This window comes from Salvelinus alpinus, chromosome 18, assembly GCF_045679555.1.
Source record: "Salvelinus alpinus chromosome 18, SLU_Salpinus.1, whole genome shotgun sequence".
NCBI classification, from domain to species: Eukaryota; Metazoa; Chordata; class Actinopteri; order Salmoniformes; family Salmonidae; genus Salvelinus; species Salvelinus alpinus.
This window is the reverse complement of record NC_092103.1, coordinates 5,901,310-5,926,478: the sequence shown is the minus strand read 5'-3', so window position 1 is coordinate 5,926,478 and position 25,169 is coordinate 5,901,310.

Here is a 25,169-nt window from a genome sequence, read left to right as displayed (position 1 = left end):
AAACAAAAAGACTTAGCGCTGTTTCTGTCAGGGTGCAACATCTGGAGGTAATCTATAGGGAGGCCTACATTACGTTAGCACTGGGCCTGACAACCAGGAGGATGGAAAGTTCCCGAACACAAACAAAACCCAGAATTACACACACACACCAAATGGAAAAGAGGGAATTATCTATCGAAAACAGCAACATAATCAGTCAAGTCACTCCGTCCTCCAAGAATCTTCAAAGACAAACAGTTCTCCCTTCATTCCAAACTGTCTGTCTGTATGACAACCAGTACACATTGTTGTGTTGCAGTACATGGTTTTTCTACGTTGATACAATACATACATGATCTAAACTTAAGTTACATTGCAATCAATGTGTGTAGAATTATTTAAAAAAAATATACAATATCATTTTTTTTTTGGAACTAGCTAAAAGTGACATTCAATAGGTACATAATTACAATATTTTGTCACTGATTGATTGACTGATAAAAAAAGCATGAGCTGACGCACACCCAGAGAAAATGATTTAGTGTAGAGGTGCTGACTAATGGTGAATAAACTGTAAGATATTTCTACCCAATAAATGACTCGGAGGTTATACATTTGGAGTGTGCGACTCTTTTTGTTTTTATAACTGATTGATTGACTGACAGCCTCTGCATCCAAAACCACACAGTACATTTCACATTCATTCATTTGACAGTTTTTACTGTGATGGAGACTTCTTTTTGAGCCTGACAGAGAGAGTTGGGATTTAGCTAGCTCGATGATGCAACAGAGAGAGTTGATTCCCTGCCATGAGCTTTGAGGCTACACGCTTTGGCAAGGATCTCTTCCTCTCTCTCTCTCTCTCTCTCGCGCTCTTTCTCGCTCTCTCTCTGTCTTTCTCTCTCTCTCCTTCTCTCTCTCTCTCTCTCTCTCTCTCTCTCTCTCTCTCTCTCTCTCTCTCTCTCTCTCTCTCGGCCTTTCTCTTTAAGATAAGAATTCAGGAACAGTTGGTTTGGATGATCAAAGCTATTTTCACCCTGTTCACCCTTCTCTCTATAAGGACTAGGTTTCACTCTCGCTCAATCAAATTAGACATGGCCATTCATCCATCCATCCATCCAATGATCTTAATGTAATCAAAATCCTCAAGGTCAATAGCTGGGAGTCCAATTGTACTCAATTTTACTTTGTTATGATTAAGAAGAATAAAACAGAGCTAAACTGTGAACGGTGATTCACTTCTTCACTTTGTAATATTTGTAGCTGTCAAAAATAGTCTTATTGAGCAAACCATGGTCAATTCATGGTCAACCCCGCTATCATCCAGAAGGCGAGGTCAGTACAGGTGCATCAAAGCAGGGACCGAGAGACTGAAAAACAGCTTCTATCTCAAGGCCATCAGACTGTTAAACAGCCACCACTAACATTTAGCGGCCGCTGCCAACATACTGACTCAACTCCAGCCACTTTAATAATGGGAATTGATGGAAATTATGTAAAAATGTACCACTAGCCACTTCAAACAATGCCACTTAATATAATGTTTACATACCCTACATTACTCATCTCATATGTATATGTATATACTGTACTCTATATCATCTACTGCATCTTGCCATCTTTATGTAATACATGTATCACTAGCCACTTTAAACTATGCCACTTTATGTTTACATACCCTACATTACTCATCTCATATATATATACTGTACTCTATACCATCTACTGCATCTTGCCTATGCCGTTCTGTACCATCACTCATTCATATATCTTTATGTACATATTCTTTATCCCTTTACACTTGTGTGTATAAGGTAGTAGTTGTGGAATTGTTAGGTTAGATTACTTGTTGGTTATTACTGCATTGTCGGAACTAGAAGCACAAGCATTTCGCTACACTCGCATTAACATCTGCTAACCATGTGTATGTGACAAATAACATTTGATTTGATTTGATTTGATCAAGTACAGTGGTCCTTGTTAAAATCTCCACCACATAAACCTAGAGCAGTGGTTCCCAACATGTACCACCAATTAAAGTTTGTCCTAGTACCTCTGGTTGGGAACCACTGACCTCGAGGATGCAGGAACTTCGACCTTTCACTCTGCTCGCTCTAACTAGTAATGTCACTGTAATATTTATCTGCTGGCTGAAACAGTCAAAAACAAGCCATGAATCTGTCCTGGGATCCCTTATTACAAACACAGCCAAAAACAGCCAAGCTCGGTCTGGATCAGATTGTTTGAATCAGTGTGTGTGTGTGTGTGTGTGTGTGTGTGTGTGTGTGTGTGTGTGTGTGTGTGTGTGTGTGTGTGTGTGTGAGTGTGTGTGTTAGGCTAGCTCATTCCAGGGTGAGGGTTTTCGACACAGCTGCCACCCAGCCCGCCCGATGCTGTCCACTGCCAGAGCGATGTCGTCGTAAGCACTCCGCCTACCTTCGGTGGTCTCTTGATGACATCACAGGCTGATGTCATCCAGACAGGCGTGGTCTGAGAGACGGGAGAGAGAGGGAGAGGGAAAGAGGGAGGGAGGCATCTGAGCTCCCTAGGTTAGAGTTAGAGCAGTGTGGAAACACACACACACACACACACACACACACACACACACACACACACACACACACACACACACACACACACACACACACACACACACACACACACACACACACACACACACACACACACACACACACACACACACACACACACACACACACACACACACAGAGCAGTTATAGCAGGGTGAAAGTATGCACTGACTGCAGCTCCCCAGGCCTCAGTGTTAAGGGCTTGGGATTGGACAGGGCTCTTATTGCGTTGGTGGAGGAGAAAACATAGCATGATATCACCAGTGGCCTTGCCGGTGTTTTCCTTAACGCCTGTCAATAGACGTTTCTTCGCCACATTTCTATCCTCCCCACCGCAGGATACATTTAAGGTTCATTGTTTATCAGACTTTTGGTCATATTTTTTGCACGATTAACAAATGACACCAGATGTCATTCGGGATTAGGCTGGTGATAAATCCTTTCGAATGGCGTATTGTACCCCTCTGGCATTCAAAACGTAAATCCTCCTATTGGTTTTCTTCACCCTTCCCAGGGGGCAGGAGACTGACGTAGTTACCCTTGAACACGCTGTGAACTTTGAGTTTTCCTCCATACACCTGAAAGCCCATTGGTCAATTAGAGGGGTTGGCAAAATGACTCCAGCGAATTGATCTAATCTGTCCTGGCATTTGGGGTCATTGGAGTGGAGGAAGGGCTCTTGTTCCTTCCGAGTCAAATTCCTTTGTTAGTCACTTCTTCTTGAACTTGTGTTTATTAGTTGGACTTTGAACCAGCCTCCTACGCATTCGATGAAAACCTATCGCTGGTTAAGAGCTTTGCTGTTGACATTGATGCTGTCATGGCAACAACATAGATACAGTACCTGAATGAGCATGGGGCGGCAGGTAGCCTAGTGGTTAGAGTGGTGGACTTGTAACCGAAAGGTTGCAAGATTGAATCCTCCGAGCTGACACGGTAAAAAATCTGTCGCTCTGCCCCTGAACAAGGCAGTTAACCCACCGTTCCTAGGCCGTCATTGAAAATAAGAATTTGTTCTTAACTGACTTGCATAGTAAAATAAAAAATGATATGGTGGGGAACTATCCACCTTCATCGAAGGAATACATGGAACTACAATATACTAGCAGGTAAGCCCTTGTGTCATATGTGTCAAACTCATTCCACGGAGGGCCGAGTGTCTGCAGGTTTTTGCTCCTCCCTTGTACTTGCTTGATGAATTAAGGTGACTAATTAGTAAACTCCCCTCACCTGTTTGTCTAGGTCTTAATTGAAAGGAAGAAATGAAAACCCGCAGACACTAGGCCCTCCATGGAATGAGTTTGACACGCCTGCCTTATGTGTACTATCCTGTTTGTCCAGATGGCAAGTGTCACACTTTTTCCCCATCCCCCCCAACTAATTGCATCATAACCTGATTAGTGGATTATTGGAGTCAGGTGTGTTAGCTGGGGCTTGGGTAAAGGTGTGACACCAATCAGGCCCATCCCTGGTCTAGAACACAACATTATGTCACAGTCACAGTTCAGAGAAGTCAGTCTGCTGCCTTGGACATCGCTAGTACAGCATGATAGAAGTCCCTGTGATTTCATGTCATGGACCAGGCCACGGAAACGGTGGTGTGTGTGTGTGTGTGTGTGTGTGTGTGTGTGTGTGTGTGTGTGTGTGTGTGTGTGTGTGTGTGTGTGTGTGTGTGTGTGTGTGTGTGTGTGTGTGTGTGTGTGTGTGTGTGTGTGTGTGTGTGTGTGTGTGTGTGTGTGTGTGTGTGTGTGTGTGTGTGTGTGTGTGTTATTTTGGGGGGGGGTTACTATTTTAGCTATTTTAGCCTTATGGTTGAGGTTTAGGGTTAGAACTTGGGTTAGTGGTTAAGGTTAGATGTAGGTTAGTGGTTAGAGTTAGGGTTAGGGGTTAGGGAAAATAGGATTTTCAATGGGAATCAAATGATTAGTCCCTACAAGGATAGTAAAACAAATGTGTGTGTGTGTGCATTCACGAGTAGTACTGAGATTTCATGGCAGCCATTGTAGAACGTTGAATCACAGACAACTACCAGGTCATTTCTGCAAATGATGGCTGTGTTATTTCAGAGAAGAGAAAGTCTAGACCTGAGTAAATATTATGTCATGGCCTCAATTTTGAAATCTTGGGAGTAGCCTTGTGTACGGAAGCCCTAAAGCCCAAGACAAACGCTGATCAAACGAGATACCAAGCCTTTTTCAAATGAGATTTTTCTGAAATAGGATTTTTTTTTTTAAACAATGTCATTTTCATATGATGGCCCTTGGTACTAAAGCAGTAATTATTTCAGCTTTGGACCACATTTGTTGCATACGTGTCAGAAGTGGGATTGCGTTATTGCAAGACCATCACGGAGGGTTGTGGGGTTCCAGGCAGGGAAGAGACCCTCTTGTTTGACATACTATGTATTTATCGTTTAAACAAGAATTGCTGTGTATATGATTCATGCTTGTGCAAACCTAAAGCATATTGGCATGGATTCCACTGATTGTTTTGCACAATGAATTCCTTTCTGTCTGTATGCAAACACAGAAACTCTCTGGAAGAGAAGCGCTGTGCTTGATTTGGTATTTGAGGAAGATTGCTGTGTTCCAGGGCTTGTCTTGTCTTGTCCTCCCCCCCACTGCTTACGGTTAGGCCTATCTTCACCCCTGAGCTCCAGTTCGTCTAAGTTTCCTTCACATCAGCACTGATGGATGAGCTAGACTCAACAGAATGGACAGAATTTAAATTTTACAGACCAGAGGAAGCCCAATATAATACAAACAAATAATTGATTTAAACAGGAAAATTCAAATTAAACAGGAAAATTGGCCATTGTGTTCAATAAAACTTCATTTGAAAAGCCACCCTTCGCATCCCATGCTGTGTGCACTAAGATAAAGCATAATCCCTGATAATGACAGTTGATGTAGAAACAGTTTGTCAGAGGATAAGAGGACTTTTACTCAGTTATAGGGTCATGCTGTTTTAGGGAACTCTAGCAGAGTTCAGAGGGGTCGGGTTAAAAGCGGAAGACGCGTTTCAGTTGAAGACATTCAGTTGTACAACTGACTAGGTATCCCCCCGTTTCCCCTTCCCCTTTCACACGCAGTACCCACACAGCCACACAGGGAGGTAAGTGGCAGTTGGACTTCCCAGTTTACCAGCTCAGTAAAGAAGGCACAGTGGGAATTATCTGCCCAGATGTTGACTCTCCTCTTCCTCCTCCTCCTCCTCATTCTCCTCCTCTCCTCTCTGTGTATTCATATCTAGCCCCTGGTAGGCACCATGGCAGTTACACAACTTAGAGGTTTGAGATGGCGTCACGCAACTCCAAATACAGCCTCACACAAACCCCTGAGGTTATTTTATAAACTTGTATATCTACATTTATTAGCCAGCTTTAGTGGTTTAGAACACTGTCAAACGAAAGGGAGAAAGAAAAACCACTCCGACAATGTATGGTCAATTTGGACGGGGACAAGGGTTTTGCTTTTGAATACTAAAGAAGCACTCTAAAGGAAATGATTGTACAATTCAACATTCCCATAGTGAATCAATAAGATTCGTTTGAGAGTTTGAGGCGGAAATATATTACGAAAAGGATTTGAGGTTGTATGAAGCATTTTGTCCATTTGTGTGTTTTTTGTAGCCTGTTGACTGACTTTGTATAGCCTAACCTACATAGCTCTTTGGTAAAGAAAACAGTGGTTGTTTGCTGAAAAGGTTTTCATGTGCCAACAAACACACTCATATTTGATCTGTCATGAGAACATTATTAGCTAGAAAACCTCAATTGCTAAACAAGCCGAGATAACAGTGCTAAAAGCTGCAGTCACCAGCTTGCTGCTTGCCCTTAGGTCTTATCAGTGAAGTCAGGTTCACCAAGAGGTGTTTGTGATGCTCAGAGAGCTCATTCTTCTACATCATTAGCTAGCTAGGTACTTTGGTAATATTTTTATGGGGAAAATGCCATTTCAACACACACCGCTGTGCTTTCCTACTAAAATGCTGTCACAGTCAAACAACTGATTGCCACAGAATTGGAAATGTTTACTCATCAATTATCAGTGTGCGCGTGCATACGTGAATGTGAGTATGCATGCGTCAAGGAAGGGTGCGACTACTCCCACACACGTCACTCGCAATGTCTGCCGTGCAACAACGCAGATCTTTTATCTCCCCCACGGGGAGATCTCACTAGGTGTCAGGAAGTGTAGTGATGTCATACAGGTAGTGATGTCATTCCCTGCGAACCACTGGTCCCAGGGCTGATGGAGGGGCGTTGCTGAGCTAAACACAACCAAACCCCAGCCCTATACGTCGACGCGTCTCTAGTGGAGCGGGTCGAGAGCTTCAAGTTCCTCGGTGTCCACATCTCTAAGGACCTATCATGGTCCAAACACACCAACACAGTTGTGAAGAGGGCACGACAACTCCTCTTCCCCCTAAAGAGGCTGAAAAGTTTTGGCATGGGCCGTCAGGTCCTCAAAAAGTTATACAGCTGCACCATCGAGAGGATCTTGACTGGCTGCATCGCCGCTTGGCATGGCAACCGCTCGGCTTCCGACCGTAAGGCACTACAGCGGGTAGTCCGTACGGCCCAGTACATCACTGGGGCCAAGCTCCCTGCCATACCAGGCCGTGTCTGAGGAAGGAGCTAAAAATTGTCAAAGACTCCAGCCCCCCAAGTCACCCAAGCCACTGCACGGCAAGTGGTACCGGAGCGCCAAGTCTGGGACCAAAAGGCTCCTGAACAGCTTCTACCCCCAAGCCATAAAACTGCTGAACAGTTAATCAAATGGCTACCTTTTTTTGGCACTGGCTCTATGCACACTCACTGGACACACTTTCACACTCTTTCACACTCTTCACACGCAGCTTCTACTCTGTTTATTATCTATCCTGATTGCCTAGTCACTTTTACCCGTACCTACTTGTACATATTACCTCAATTACCTCAACTACCTCATACCCCTGCACCTTGACTCGGTACCGGTACTCCTTGTATATAGCCTCCTTATTGTTATTTTATTGTGTTACTATTGACTTTTTTTATTGTGCAATTTTTCTTACTTTTTAACTATGGGAAAGGGCTCGTAAGTAAACATTTCACGGTAAAGTCTACACCTGTTGTATTCGGCGCATGTCACAAATACATTTTGATTTGATTTGAGAAACAAGTTGTTTGGGGGTGAGAAAGTGCCCTGTCATGGCATGGGAGAGAGATGAGAGGAGAGAGAGAGGAGAGGTGTGCTGGATGGCTGTGTGTGTGTGTGTGTGTGTGTGTGTGTGTGTGTGTGTGTGTGTGTGTGTGTGTGTGTGTGTGTGTGTGTGTGTGTGTGTGTGTGTGTGTGTGTGTGTGTGTGTGTGTGTGTGTGTGTGTGTGTGTGTGTGTGTGTGTGTGTATGTTGCGTGCCTGCGATACCTGTAGTTTTAGAGGCAGGTCCAGGTTCCTCCCTATGTTACTTCTAGCTGACTGGATCCTCCTGTGACAGTCATGATCCATTTATAGCCCCACTGAAACGTCTAAACGGACACACACACACACACACACAAACACACACACACACGCACAGACGCACAGACACACATACCCACACACAGCCTCTAATAATCACCTGGGCTGATCTGTGATCAGTTTTGCCCTTTTAGATAATACTGAATAAGACTATATGGATATGGGGAAGACCCGGTCCTGCATCAGCACTTTGTTTGTGTGATGTTGGTGGTGCTCTTGTTGCCTGGGATCGTGCTGGTTACAGCTATATTGAGAGTAGTAGCCTAGAGTAACCAGTCTCACCAATCAGCTAACATACGGCGTGCCAGTGGTACAGTATAATCTGTTCTTGAATGAATGATAAGATGTTTGCAATTTTTTTTAATGCCATTCATCAAGTTGTTTGTTCCTCAAAGAAAATGGTTAAGAAATGTTTACGGAGGGCTGTAGTGTATTGACCATTTCGAACGCATGGCGAGGGACCATTGTATCTTAATAAAAGTTCCTCTTCAAAAGACTAATAGATATTGATCGGTCATATTCTCCATGCACTCAACAGCCTAGTAGCCTAACCTAAGATTGGAAATTAATGATTATGCTCTAGGCACCCGGAATTCACCTGTCCATGCAACATTTAGCCTACTTAACCTGTTCCAATTGGTACAGTTCCCACCTATTAGGCTAGTGGCAAGGCCTCAAAACGTTTTAGATACCCCCACCTGATCAATAGACAAGCCTCCAAGTCAAATTCGCTCCCACTCAGCGCTGCATGGCCTCGCCCGACAAAAGCACACCCACGCTCCTCCGACGCTGAGGCCATTGCAATCCACTCCAAAGGAAACCCCCCCCCCCACAAACCTAAAACGTGCAGAACAATACCTGGCCAGAGGGAGGGACAAGCCACAGAAGCCCATGTGACACAACACCACAAGCCCCGACATCTGGTACATAGTGTTTGTGTGTGAGTGCCGTCTGCACCACACACACAAACAAACAGCACCGGGACATTCCAATGCATCCCGGAAACACAGACCTGCACAGAGACAGAGACATAACAGGTGGACCAGCACTCTTACTTTGAGAAGCTTTTTTTCACTGAGAGTGAACACAATCCAAATTCATTGAAATAAGGACAGCCAGACAAATTTTAAGGGCATGAATAGATACTTAGCTAGCTGCTTGCCTATGTTACTTTCGCTCTCTCTCTCTCTCTGTCTTAAGTGCTATTAGTTGTGAAGAGCATTAGTAGGCTAAGTATATGTTAGTCCGAGGGTCAGTCACTTTGATAAGGTGAATTGACTTCTTCTAAGAGCAATTTGCTGCTGGCCAAAAATAATGAGCTGTGTATTGTGAAACAAGAGGATGGTAGAGATTAGACTGGTGCTTTGTGTGTATAAGTAACTCCACCTCTGTGGCATTCATGGAACAAACTAGCATGGATTTACAATAAAGCAACGAGCGAGGGCCCTATCCACTCCCCTCCCTTCTCCTTTCCTTCCTGCTTTCAGAATCAGAACTGAGCGTGCTCAGCGTCGCGGAGTTGTCTCCTCCCCAAACCTCCAGAGAGGGGATCTGTCTGTCCTCACAGCTTCCTCCTCGGGCCCCGGCCCTGACGCTCGGCCCTGACACACACAATGTCCCAGCCCCAGCAGACACACACACACAGCCCCCCGGTCTCTGTCCCGACACACGGCCAGGGAGGGCCGCCAGTGTTGTGTAAGCGCCGGTCAGTACAGAGGTGACGTTATGGGCCATCCTGTGACCTACTACTTTAGCCAGGCCCGCTCCTTGCCCTATGGTACCACCATGCCCCCCTTGTCCACTAGGCCCTACTTACTCATCCCAGGCCCAGCAGGTCAGAGAAATTTAGTTTAGTTAAACCCGGAAGGCTTGTCTGAATGCTCATTTATCTTCATCCAGTCAGCACAACATAATTCACTTTGTTTCCTATTCTACGGGCATATTGGAAATGAATACAAACGTATCATCATCAGCTTGGTGTCTTGTTTCTTCTCCTCTTTCCTATTAGCCGTGTGTGGAATGTCATTTACCTATTTACCTTATAGTCTATAAGCACAATAATTCACATTCCTCACACTTGCTGTTTAACCTGTGGGCTCACTTTCACAAGTATCAACTTCCTCTCTCTCAACCAATGGGGCGTAAGTCTTGGCATGTATTTATATGTCAACTTACCCTCGTTCTCTCACTTAAATACATGGTTATATTTCCTCTATAAATGGGCCTTAGCGGTGAGTGGTCCAGGACCCTTATAGTTCTGGTCACAGGGCTCTCGGGACCAGTTGAGCCCTGGACACAGAGGTTCTGTGTCAGTTAGGCTCCAGGTTAGTTCTGTCATCACAGACCACTCACCAGGACCCCTAATCTGATCAAGTGCTTGGCCAGTGTGTGTGTGTGTAGGGGGGGTTTGTTTGTTTGTGTGTATTTTTGTGCATGTCATTACCTAGACCTCTTATCTGATCAGGCGCTAACCTGGTCGTGATCCTCACCACTGTTTCCTATTGCTGATGAATTATGACATGACTGTGCAGGCCGTACGGATGCAACAAATCTCACGGCAGAACTGATATGAACACATTTTAGAATACGGCTGTAACCTAACAAAAAGTGGGAAAAGTCAAGGGGTCTGAATACTTTCCGAAGGCACTGTATGTGATTTCTGCTGGAACAGAATTCATGACTCTAACGTTGCTCAGCCACACAGACCACAAAAGAAATCTATGAATGGTTGAAGGATGGAGGCTGTAGCGTGAGTCAGCATCTAGCCAGGGAGGGACGTTTGCAGTTTAGCACGTTGCACGATACTGTACTGAGGGAGTTTGTGTGGATTCATTTACAAAATGAACGTGTCTTTAACTATCAATATGATTGTATATATCCTACTGTTTTTTCACCTTCCTTATTACCACAGTACACATTTGAGGCCTAACATCAACTTTCTACCAACATTGGGATGCCGTAGGATCATTACACGTTTTATGTAGACCTATTTTGTCAGGGAGACCTGGCAAATGTGTTAGAGATGTGTTCAGTCAAGATTTTCTCACTGATCCCCTGTGTACAGTTGTAGTCATTGCGAGATCCTGTACTGCAGTAACCTAACTGAACAGAGCCTGCAGGCTGAGATCAAGTGTTAGGCCTATCTTTGACTGTAGGGTGTGTTAAGTAAGATTAGACACGGGACATTAGACATTATCATCAAGCCAATGTTTACTTTGTGACCTGGCGCCCTACCTTTTCTCACGATGGCATCCGGTTGCCTCACTGACCACATGATCACATGACCAGGGAATCTACTGAATAGATGAGACAAAAAAAAAACACAAAAGTCATGAAGACAAAAATAAGATACTGCTATAAAGTGCTGCTAATGTTTCGTGGACAATTCATACCATCTCAAGGGTACTATATAGACAACCCCCAAGTCCTCAGTCAGCTCTGAGGCCTTGACAGAGTAATGGATGATTGCTTGTATCCCCGGTGGTCTCAGACACAGCAGAACTGAACTGCTGCCACAGTTAGATAAAGGGCTTAAGGCTCTAGATCAATTCCTCCTTTTCTCTTTCTGAATCACAATGAGCGTACATGGCAGAGGAAAGGTAAGGTGAGGTCAAAGGTAAAGAAGCCATTTTGTTTGGTAACGATTCACTTTGACCACATATCCATAATGCATGTATCACATATCTATAAGCATTTCATGAACGTGTTATAACAGGTCCCAGCCACATTATTAATGATGATCCTTTTACTGCAGTGGGCTAAACCCCGGTCACACAGAGTGTTTCTATGTAGTCTTAAACAAATCTACTTTGAAACAAAAAGTCATCACCTCACACACATGGTTATGGGTTTAAAAAGGAGACACTTGTAGCATGTAAGATATAAAGTTGAAATGTATTCCATTTTTTGTTTGCATCCCAATATTACACTTTATATGCATCACAGAAGACAGAAATGTAACAAAAATGTTTGACATAGAAACAACGGACCCCCCCCCCGAAAAATATGTTTATTAATTATGAAATTATGAAAAATATGAATAACATTCCACCCATGAGGACACTAGAGAGTGATTTGGTCATTTGACTGCAGGAAAGGGTTTGTTAATGAAATACAGTGTCTATAGCGCATTCATGTCATACTATGCAAGAGCTCATATTTAGGTATCTTAATAGAGGCATCATTACAATGACTGTCACGCCCTGACCTTAGAGAGCCTTTGTATGTCTCTATTTGGTTGGTCAGGGTGTGACTTGGGGTGGGCATTCTATGTTTTTGTTTTCTATGATTTTGTATTTCTATGTTTTGGCTGGGTATGGTTCTCAATCAGGGACAGCTGTCTATCGTTGTCTCTGATTGGGAACCATACTTAGGTAGCCCTTTTCCCTCCTCTCTTGGTGGGAAGTTATGTGTCACAAACTTTGTTTGTGCTTCTGCCATACCAGTGTTAGTAAATATGCCAAAAGGCCAAACCACGTTTTGAAAGTTATGCTGATACTGTTTATAGCCTGTACTAGCCCCATTCCCCCCACCGGCCAGTATAGACCTGTGACTTACCTTCTTCTTCTCAATGAGGTCAATAGTTTTCACTATTTACATTGTACTTTGGCACATTATGAACCTGTTGAACCTTTTAAAGATGACAAATGAAGAGGCAGTAACCAGCTGCTTTCTTTTTTGACTGCAGAGGAGAGGTCAGGGGTCAGTGTAACATCATTTCCGGGTGACAGCCCAGCATTCTTTTTTTGTCTGCAAACATACAGTGTCAGTCATGAAATAGTAAACAAAAAGGTTGACTAACTGTTTCATCACCAGGAAGTGACATTTCACTGACCTTAGCTGTAGTGTTCTGTGGTATCCTCTCATATTCTCGTGTAGTCAAACTAGAAAGAACGCCATGATTTTTCTGTCTCTTAATATGTCCTGTTGGTTCGTAATGTGCAAAAGTACAATGTACGTTTTAAAATAGTGAGATAGCTACTATTATTGACTAAATGTTTTATGAGTTTCATGATGATTTTTTAATGTTTATTGACCGAGTTGGAAAACATATTGCTATTGCCAGGGGCTTGGCCGGGCTACGTAGGTGAATAACCTAGAGCAGGGGTAGGCAACTAGATTCCCCTGTGGGACGATTCTTGTCAAAGTGGATGGTCGGGGGTCCGGAACATAATTATAATAATTTGTACACTGCAAATTGACCACAGCTCAGCCCAAAAAGAGATTGTATTTGAAAAAAACAATCATGTCATTTTACCTTGATTACATTGAGACATCATCACATATGTTTTATTTGTGGGAATACTTGGGAATAGATTTCCTAAATTAACCTTCACAGGATCGGTGGGTCCCCCGCGGGACGGTTGAGCTAACGTAGGCTAACGTGATTTTCATGAGGTTGTAAGTAACAAGAACATTTCCCAGGACATAGACATATCTGATATTGGCAGAAAGCTTAAATTCTTGTTAATCTAACTGCACCGTCCAATTTACAGTAGCTATTACAGTGAAATAATACCATGCTATTGTTTGAGGAGAGTGCACAGTTATGAACTTGAAAAGTTATTAATAAACCAATTGGGCACATTTGGGCAGTCTTAATACAACATTTTGAACAGGAATGCAATGGTTCATTGGATCAGTCTAAAATGTTGCACATACACTGCTGCCATCTAGTGGCCAACATCTAAATTGCGCCTGGGCTGGAATAATACATTATTGTCTTTCTCTTGCATTTCAAAGATGATGGTACAAATAAAAAATAAAAAAAATACACGCTTTTTTCTTTGTATTATCTTTTACCAGATCTAATGTGTTATATTCTCCTACATTCATTTCACATTTCCACAAACTTCAAAGTGTTGCCTTTCAAACGGTATCAAGAATATGCATATCCTTGCTTCAGGTCCTGAGCTACCAGCAGTTAGATTTGGGTATGTCATTTTAGGAGAAAAGTTTTTAAAAAGGGTCGGATCCTTATTTTAAACTTTTTTTTTTGCTGAATGTCTGGTGATTTTAAAGTCTTTTTTTAAACCAAAAACAAAACCCCAATTATATATAGTTTATTGTACTACAAACTTTGGGGGGGAGCAAAAATAATTACTCACAAGCAGGTTTTGGCCCGTGGGCCGCCTGTTGCCGACCCCTGACTAAGGGTCCAGGGCAGGGTTTCTACTAAGCTAACATATGGAATTGTTTGAAGAATGTCATAACAAGGATCATTTAGCTATTTGAATTTTAGGACCCTTTTTAGGACCCCTTCTGAAAGTATTCACACCCATTGACTTTTTCGACATTTTGTTGTGTTACAGTCTGAATTTAAAATGGATTACATTTAGATTTTGTGTCACTGATCAGACACTATACCTGATCATGTAAAAATGTAATTATGTGTTTAGAAATTGTACAAATGAATAAAGAATTTGCTTAACAAGTCAAATAGTATGTTGCTTGGACTAACTCTGTGTGCAATAATAGCGCTTAATTAACATTATTTTTTAATGACTACCCCATCTCTGTACCCCACACATACAATCAGTCGAGCAGTGAATTTCAAGCACAAATTCAATGACAAAGACCAGGGAGGTTTTCCAATGCCTTACAAAGAAGGGCACCTATTGGTAGATGGGTAAAAATATATAACAAATTACACTTTGGATGGTGTATCAATACACCCGGAACTCGACAAATATACAGGCGTCCTTGCTAACTCAGTTGATGGAGAGGAAGGAAACCGCTCTGGATTTCACCATGAGGCCAATTGTGATTTTAAACCAGTTACAGAGTTAAATAGCTGTAATAGGAGAAAACTGAGGATGGATCAACAACATTGTAGTTACTCCACAATAGTAACCTAAATGACAGAGTGAAAAGAAGGAAGCCTGTACAGAATTAAAAGTATTCCAAAACATGTATCCTGTTTGCAATAAGGCACTAAAGTAATACTGCAACAAAATGTGGCAAAGAAATTAACTTTTTTTCCTGAATACAAAGCATTGCGTTTGGGGCAAATACAACAAAATGCATCACTGAGTACCACTCTTCAAATGTTCAAACATGTTGGTAGCTGCATCATGCTATGGGTATGCTTGTCATCGACAAGGACTAGGTTGTGTTTTTAGGATAAAAAGAAAAGGAATAGAGCTAAGCACTGGCAAAGTCCTCGACAAAAAACTGCTTCAGTCTGTTTCCAACAGACACTGGGAGACAAAATCCACCTTTCAGCAGGACAATAACCTAAAACACAAGGCCAAATATACACTGGAGTTACTTACCAAGACGACATTGAATGTTCCTGAGTGGCCTAGTTACAGTTTTGATTTATCATTTTGAGAATCTATGGCAAGACTTGAAAATGTCTGTCTAGCAATGATCAACAACTAACTTGACAAGCTTGAATAATTTTAAATAGACTAATGGGTAAATATTGTACAATCCAGGTTTGCAAAACTCTTCAAGACTTAACTAGAAGGACTCACAGCTGTAATCGCTGCAAGGTGATTTTAACATGTATTAAGTCGGTTGAATACTTATCTAATCAATATATATATATTAGTTAATATAAAATATATATAATTATTCCACTGACATTAGAGTATTTTGTGTAAATCGTTGTAACGCTCGTCTTTCTCCTCATCTGAAGAGGAGCAAGGATCGGACCAATATGCAGCGTAGTTTAAAGACATAATCACGTTTATTTAAACGAAGACGAAAAACACTTGAACAAACTACAAAATAACAAACGACGTGAACAGACCTGAACTTGAGAAAAAAAACACATGAACGCACGAACAGGACGGAACACACGAACGAACGAAACGAAACAGTCCCGTGTGGTACAAACACTGACACAGGAACAATCACCCACAAACAAACAGTGAGAACAGCCTACCTTAATATGGTTCTCAATCAGAGGAAACGTAAAACACCTGCCCCTAATTGAGAACCATATCAGGCTAATACATTGAACCCAACATAGAAACACATAACATAGAATGCCCACCCCAACTCACGCCCTGACCATACTAAACAAAGACAAAATAAAGGAAATAAGGTCAGGAACGTGACAATCGTTGACAAAAAATAACAATTAAATAAATTTTAATCCCACTTTGTAACACAACAAACGGTAGCAAAAGTCAAGGGGTGTGAATACATACTGAAGGCACTTTAGGTACCCCAAAAAATATTGAACAACATATTCATACATGGCAAAACATTTAGTAAAATAAATAGATCAAAAGGAAGCATGTTTTAAGTGTCTGTCCTATAGACGGGTTGGTTGTTTAGCAACAAAACTGACATGTGCGCAACTATGGGCCAAAACAGACAGGCTTAGACTGTTGACAACAAGTAAACTATATGAACACCTCAAAACAGGACATGGTATCAATAACAAAATACAACGAGCTGAAACAAGCCACCTACGATTCCCCACAAGGCAGCTTCTTGTCATTTTTGCTAGCTATCTGACCATCCAGAATGATAACAATGCACACCTTTTGGCCAAATTGATGCCCGTGCATCTTTTTCGTGACGTTGTCAGACAACTTGTCTATATCTGAGACCTATAAGAAAGCTCAAGAAATTATAATAATAATTTGTACACATATTTAACCCCGTGTTTTGGATGGCACTAAAGCACTTTCATACTTCCATTTGTTTTTAAACCTTCGGACGAGTATTGTGAGGCTTGGTTCGTGGAGCAAAACAACCGACATGTACAGTACGTGTTCATGAGAGTCTCAGCTTTTGATCATGGGGTCATATTAGTTTGTAGTTTGTGGATGTCGATCATCCATTTCGTATGATATTTTCCGAATTACAATTCGCTAAATGTATGTATGATATGTTACGAATTGCAATTTGTGGTGGCTAACTTTAGCTAGGTGGCTAGGAAGCTAACATTAACCTTAGCTAGGTGGCTAATGTTAGCTAAGCTAAATAGTATCAGTGGCTATGTGGACATTATGCCAGTATGATGTAACACCCTCATTATGGATTGATATGCCTGTTACAGACTACAGTGACATAATCCACCAGAGACCCTCGACAATGGAAATCCCCTCACACTTCCCCAACACATTACTGTCATGGTCTCTCTCTCTCTCTCTCTCTCTCTGTCTCTCTCTCTCTCTGTCTCTCTCTCTCTCTCTCTCTCTCTCTTTCTTTTTCTCTCTTTCTATATCTTTCTCTCTTGCTCTTTCTTTCTTTCTTTCTCTCTCTTTCTCAATTCAATTCAATTCAATTCAAGGGGCTTTATTGGCATGGGAAACATGTGTTAACATTGCCAAAGCAAGTGAGGTAGATAATATACAAAACTCTCTCTCTCTGTGAAGTTGACCCAGCGGTAGGACTATACAGTGAGAATAGAATAATGCAGAACCAATGTTTCTTGCCCAGAGTGAGGCTTTTTATTTTGCGAGTAGCGATAAAGACAGCCGGTGACTGTACAATACATTATAAACTGGACGCCGCAACACAAGGAACATAAACTGAATCAAATATAGCTCTCAAAAGAAAAACACAGGCGTCAAGAATACCTGCAAACCCGGCAACATGCCGATTTGTTCTCTGCCTCTAAATAAACCGCTTCATAAACATTCTCCGGTTATTCATAATAAGGCCTAACTCTAACTTTAGGTAACGGAGGACCCTAGAGTAGAAACAAGTCTTTGGAGATGAAACCTACATGGCCTGTATAAGCTAAGCATCGTTGTGCAACATTTGTTGTGCCTATTTTTGAACATGTCAGTCATTACAGCGAACCCTGGCAGGGAGTATTATGGGTAATGGAATACTACTCTTAGCGGTATGGTACAGAACGCTGCTTACGCACACATTGGATGAGTCATTGGTGGGAGGGGCCTGCTCTCTGCTGCGACGCTGTGATGAGGTATTAAAATAGTGTAGAAAGAAAAATGTAACAGGTTTGACAACCAATTACACAATCTGAATTCTCTGTGGTAAAATGCACTTAAAGTCTGCTGTGTGCTGGGAAAACATGCATATCGGGGCTGAGAAACTGAACAGAGCACTTGGTTGCGTCATTCTAAAACAGTTGAGTTACTATTAACTTGTATTTTCATCCAGAACAGTAGAGATGCCACAGATGATAAGGGATCTGACATTGCTCTGTGCCATTTTACATACAGTGAGGAAAAAAAGTATTTGATCCCCTGCTGATTTTGTACGTTTGCCCACTGACAAAGAAATGGTCAGTCTATAATTTTAATGGTAGGTTTATTTGAACAGTGAGAGACAGAATAACAACAACAAAAAATCCAGAAAAACGCATGTCAAAAATGTTATAAATTGATTTGCATTTTAATGAGGGAAATAAGTATTTGACCCCTCTGCAAAACATGACTTAGTACTTGGTGGCAAAACCCTTGTTGGCAATCACAGAGGTCAGACGTTTTTTATAGTTGGCCACCAGGTTTGCACACATCTCTTTGCAGATCTTCTCCAAGTCATTAAGGTTTCGAGGCTGACGTTTGGCAACTCGAACCTTCAGCTCCCTCCACAGATGTTCTATTGGATTAAGTTCTGGAGACTGGCTAGGCCACTCCAGGACCTTAATGTGCTTCTTCTTGAGCCAGTCCTTTGTTGCCTTGGCCTTGTGTTTTGGGACATTGTCATGCTGGAAAAGCCATCCACGACCCATTTTCAATGCCCTGGCTGAGGGAAGGAGGTTCTCACCCAAGATTTGACGGTACATCGTCCCTTTGATGCGGTGAAGTTGTCCTGTCCCCTTAGCAGAAAAACACCCCCAAAGCATAATGTTTCCACCTCCATGTTTGACGGTGGGGATGGTGTTCTTGGGGTCATAGGCAGCATTCCTCCTCCTCCAAACATGGCGAGTTGAGTTAATGCCAAAGAGCTCGATTTTGGTCTCATCTGACCACAGCACTTTCACCCAGTTGTCCTCTGAATCATTCAGATGTTCATTGGCAAACTTCAGACGGGCATGTATATGTGCTTTCTTGAGCAAGGGGACCTTGCGGGCGCTGCAGGATTTCAGTCCTTCACGGCGTATTGTGTTACCAATTGTTTTCTTCGTGACTATTGTCCCAGCTGCCTTGAGATCATTGACAAGATCCTCCCGTGTAGTTCTGGGCTGATTCCTCACCGTTCTCATGATCATTGCAACTCCACGAGGTGAGATCTTGCATGGAGCCCCAGGCCGAGGGAGATTGACAGTTATTTTGTGTTTCTTCCATTTGCGAATAATTGCACCAACTGTTGTCACCTTCTCACCAAGCTGCTTGGCGATGGTCTTGTAGCCCATTCCAGCCTTGTGTAGGTCTACAATCTTGTCCCTGACATCCTTGGAGAGCTCTTTGGTCTTGGCCATGGTGGAGAGTTTGGAATCTGTGGACAGGTGTCTTTTATACAGGTAACAAACTGAGATTAGGAGCACTCCCTTTAAGAGTGTGCTCCTAATCTCAGCTCGCTACCTGTATAAAAGACCCCTGGGAGCCAGAAATCTTTCTGATTGAGAGGGGGTCAAATACTTATTTCCCTCATTAAAATGCAAATCAATTTATAACATTTTTGACATGCGTTTTTCTGGATTTGTTTGTTGTTATTCTGTCTCTCACTGTTCAAATAAACCTACCATTAAAATTATAGACTGATAATTTCTTTGTCAGTGGGCAAACATACAAAATCAGCAGGGGATCAAATACTTTTTTCCCTCACTGTACATGTTTTCATTTAACTTTCAAACCCTTTTTAGAAATGTGACCCCAAAACATGAACATTTAAAGTCTTTCTGAAAGACGATCTGTGGATGACTCCGTGTCCAATCGCTCCAAGCACACTAGCCTTGAAGAACATTATCCTGAACACTATCCTGCTATGGGAACTAAGGACATATGATTGGTTGTCCCAAAAATAGCCTTCTGTGCTTCTCCCCTACAGTGTTTCCCACCGCATTGAGTAAGGTGACACAGCAAACCCTGCACTTCTTTGTACAGTAAACCCTGTACTTCTAGGGCACAGCACACAGCACACACACACACACACACACACACACACACACACACACACACACACACACACACACACACACACACACACACACACACACACACACACACACACACACACACACATAAACACACACGCACGCACACACCCACTCAGGCACACACACACACACACACAGCACACACAGTGCTCCACTGTTTTACGTCATAGTCACAGAACCACACAGGAAGAGCCCCTGACTTATTTAACTAGAAAATACAAATAAAGTAGCAGCTCAAATGAAGTCCGTCATTGTTTTGGTGTTCTTTAAATAGTACGGTTACTTGTGTCTCCACACAAACTGAGTGACATTATTAGTTTGTCTCAAAGACAAAACTGAAGCTGTGTGTCTTTTCCTCAGTCAAACAGTGGGGCGGATGAGGGAGGTTAGGGATGTTACAATGACGCCTGTCGGTCTGTGAAGTTCCCTAGTGTAGACTAGAGATCTCACCTCACCACGATTCATCATAGTTTCCCTGGTAATAGCGGTGCGTATATCACGTCTACCACGAGTGTGTGTGTGAGTGTGAGTGTGAGTGTGTGTGTGTGTGTGTGTGTGTGTGTGTGTGTGTGTGTGTGTGTGTGTGTGTGTGTGTGTGTGTGTGTGTGTGTGTGTGTGTGTGTGTGTGTGTGTGTGTGTGTGTGTGTGTGTGTGTGTGTGTGTGTGTGTGTGTGTGTGTGTGCGCGCGCGCGTGTGCGTGAGTGCGTGAGTGCGTGCATGTACGTGTGTTAGTTTATGTATGTAAGAGTGTCGGTGTGTGAGCGAGTGAGCGCATGGCTGGTATAGAGGTAGGTAGTGTAAGAAGTTAAAGACCATGCAGACTAAAACCTGTAGCCAGTGAGTTCATTCTGACTGCAGGTCTATAAACCCAGGAACCAGGCAGTTCAGTGGCAAGTAGGTCAAACACATAGAAACACACCTGTTATATGATTCACTGTCAGGACTAATAGAAAACAGAACATGTCTGTCTCCACTCTTGAAAAAGTAGGCCCATGTATGCCACAACATCTCCATTTGCTGTACTGTAGCTATGGTTGTGGAGTACCACGTTTGGCGATATGACACATAGGCCTACTCTACACATGTTGGTTTTCATATGCCCCATAGAAATGCATGCTACTGTAGATTATTGAGAATTGTCGACTGTCAAAATAACATGGCATGTTGCTGAGGAACGTGACTCTGAACTGCAGTCTTCATGGAAAACAGCCCATTTCTCTTCATCTGCTTTGGACAGCAGTCATAAAGGGAGGGATACCAAACGTCCTTTTAAAGCTTTTCCTCTTGTTATTTTTCATTGAATCTTTATTTAACTAGGCAAGTCAGTTGAGAACATTCTTATTTACAATGACGGCCTACCGGGGAACAGTGGGTTAACTGCCTTGTTCAGGGGCAGAACGACAGATGTCTACCTTGTCAGCTCAGGGATTTCGATCCAGCAACCATTCGGTTACTGTCCCAACGCTCTAGCCACTCGGCTACCTGCCGCATTGTGATATACTGTAGCTTTCTCTACAGACCTGTGTTTTGAGACTATCCCATACAATAGAGGTTTCTCAAATGACAGAACAGTGATCTATGTTTTTTATTTTATTTTATTTTACCGTTATTTTACCAGGTAAGTTGACTGAGAACACGTTCTCATTTGCAGCAACAACCTGGGGAATAGTTACAGGGGAGAGGAGGGGGATGAATGAGCCAATTATGTGTGTTTGATGACGAGCCCATGGAATGTATGAGGATAGTTTTCTCACATAAGGAGAGGTAAACACACAGTCAGTAATTTTTTGTTTTCTTGATCTCGCAATTTTGTCTCTTTGCAAAGTCTATTTGTCTTTCTATTTGTGTTTCCTGTAAGTCACCCACTCTTCCCTGACGCTCCAAATGAATAGTACACACATGACAACATCAACCAACGATTCAGTGCTACGGTGTTGCTAACAATTAACCCCTTCCTCTACGTTGCCTTCAGAAAGTATTCATACCCCTTGACTTATTCCACATTTTCGTTGTGTTACAGCCTGAATTCAAAATGGATTAAATATACACACAATACCCCATAATGACAAGTGAAAACATGTTATTTTATTTTTTTTTAAACATGAGCAAATATGTTGAAAATGAAATATAGAAATATCTCATTTACATAAGTATTCACACTCTTGAGTCAAGACTTTGTAGAAGCATCTTTGGCAGCGATTACAGCTGTCAGTCTTTCTGGGGTAAGTCTCTAAGCTTTCCACACCTGGATTGCGCAACATTTGACCAATTTTATTGGTTTTCCTCTAGGATTTTGCCTGTGCTTAGCTCTATTCCATTTCCTTTTATCCTAAAAAAAACTCCCCAGTCCTTAACGATTACAAGCATACACATTATATGATCCAGCCACCACTATGCTTGAAAATATGGAGAGTGGTACTCAGTAATATGTTGTATTGGATTTTCCCCAAACATAACACTTTGCATTCAGGACAAAAAGTTAATTTCTTCGCCTCATTTATTCCAGTATTACTTTAGTGCCTTGTTGCAAACAGGATGCATGTTTTGGAATATTTTTATTTTGTGGAGGCTTCCTTCTTTTCATTGTGTCAATTAGGTTAGTATTGTGGAGTTACTACAATGTTGTTGATCCATTCAGTTTTCTCCTGTCACATTCATTAAACTCCATTTCACTCACGGTGAAATTCCTGAGAAGTTTCCTTACTCTCCGGAAACTGAGTTAGGAAGGACGACAGTATCTTTGTAGTGACTGTGTGTATTGATACACCATCCAAAGTGTAATTAATAACTTCACCATGCTCAAAGGGATATTCAATATCTGCTTTTTTTGTCATCTACCAATAGGTGCCCTTCTTTGCAAGGTGTTGGAAAACCTCCCTGGTCTTTGTGGTTGAATCTGTGTTTGAAATTCACTGCTCAACTGAGGGACCTTACAGATAATTATATGTGTGGGGTACAGAGATGAGGTAGTCATTCAAAAATCATGTTAAACACTATTGCACACAGAGTCAGTCCATTCAACTTATTATGTGACTTGGGTTGAATACTTATTGACTCAAGACATTTTAGCTTTTCATTTTTAATGAATTTGTTTTAAAAAATCCACTTCAACCTTATAGGGTATTGTGTGTAGGCCTGTGACAAAACATCTCCATTTTAAATTCAGGCTGTAACACAATAAAATGTGGGGGAAAGTTTCTAAAACTCCACAAACCAATCGCATTTTGCTTATTTGTGCAGATTCTCTGTAACGGTCCTGACCTGTTTTATGTTGTTTTTGTATGTGTTTAGGTCAGGGCATGTGTTTTGGGTGGGCAGTCTATGTTATCTGTTTCTATGTTGGTTGTGGTTGCCTGGTATGGCTCTTAATTAGAGGCAGGTGTTTTGCGTTCTCCTCTAATTAAGAGTCATATTTAGGTAGGGTGTTCTCACTGTTTGTTTGTGGGTGATTGTCTCCTGTGTCGTCGAATGTATGTACCATACGGGACTGTTTGGCTGTTCGTTTATTTTGATGTCGTCTGTTTCCTGTCCGTGAGTTTACGTTTAGTTATGTAAGTTTATGTTCGGGTTTCGTCGACGTCGTTTTCTTGTTTTTTGTATATTTGAAAGTGTTTTGTTTTTCGTGTTGCCATCGTCGTATTGAAATAAAAGATGGCTTATTTCCCAAATGCTGCATTTTGGTCTGATGATCCTTCTCTCCTCTCCTCGTCCGAGGAGGAGGAGAACGACAGCCCTAACAGAATCACCCACCAACGCTAAGACCAAGCGGCAAGGGAATGCTCAACAGAGCAACAAGGACTCCTGGACTTGGGAGGAGATCCTGGATGGTAGAGGACCTTGGGCTCAGCCAGGGGAATATCGCCGTCCCAAGGAGGAGTTGGAAGCAGCGAAGGCTGAGAGGCGCTGGTATGAGGAGGCAGCGCGTCGACGAGGTTGGGAGCCCGTGAGTCAGACCAAAAAATTTCTTGGGGGGGGGCACACGAGGAGTGTGGCAAAGCCGGGTAGGATACCCGAGCCAACTCCCCGTGCTTACCGTGGAGGTAGAAGGTGTCGTACTGGTAAGACACCGTGTTATGCGGTAAAGCGCACGGTGTCCCCAGTACGCGTGCTTAGCCCAGTGCGGGCTATTCCACCTTGCCGCACTGGGAGGGCTAGGTTGGGCATCGAGCCGGATGTCATGAAGCCGGCCCAACGTATCTGGCCTCCAGTACGTCTCCTCGGGCCGGCGTACATGGCACCAGCCTTACAGGTGGTGTCCCCGGTTCGCCTGCATAGCCCAGTGCGGGCTATTCCACCTCGCCGCACTGGCAGGGCTACGGGGATCATTCAACCTGGTAGGGTTGGGGAGGCTCGGTGCTCAAGAGCACGTGTCCTCCTTCACGGTCCGGTAGACCCGGTGCCACCTCCATGTACCAGTCCTCCGGTGGCAGCCCCCCGTACCAGGCTGTCTCTCCGGGTTCTCTCTCCTGCTGTTTCCTCCTCTCCAGCGCAGCCAGTGCCTAGACCACGCACCAGGCTGTCTCTCCTTCTCCTCCCTACAGAGCCATCCTGCCATGACCAGCCAGAGCCGTCCTGCCATGATCAGCCAGAGCCGTCCTGCCATGACCAGCCAGAGCCGTCCTGCCATGACCAGCCAGAGCCGTCCTGCCATGACCTGCCAGAGCCGTCCTGCCATGACCTGCCAGAGCCGTCCTGCCATGACCTGCCAGAGCCGTCCTGCCATGACCTGCCAGAGCCGTCCAGCCGGGACCTGCCAGAGCCGTCCAGCCGGGACCTGCCAGAGCCGTCCAGCCGGGACCTGCCAGAGCCGCCGGGACCTGCCAGAGTCCCTCAGCCGGGACCTGCCAGAGTCCCTCAGCCGGGACCTGCCAGAGTCCCTCAGCCGGGACCTGCCAGAGTCCCTCAGCCGGGACCTGCCAGAGTCCCTCAGCCGGGACCTGCCAGAGTCCCTCAGCCGGGACCTGCCAGAGTCCCTCAGCCGGGACCTGCCAGAGTCCCTCAGCCGGGACCTGCCAGAGTCCCTCAGCCGGGACCTGCCAGAGTCCCTCAGCCGGGATCTGCCAGA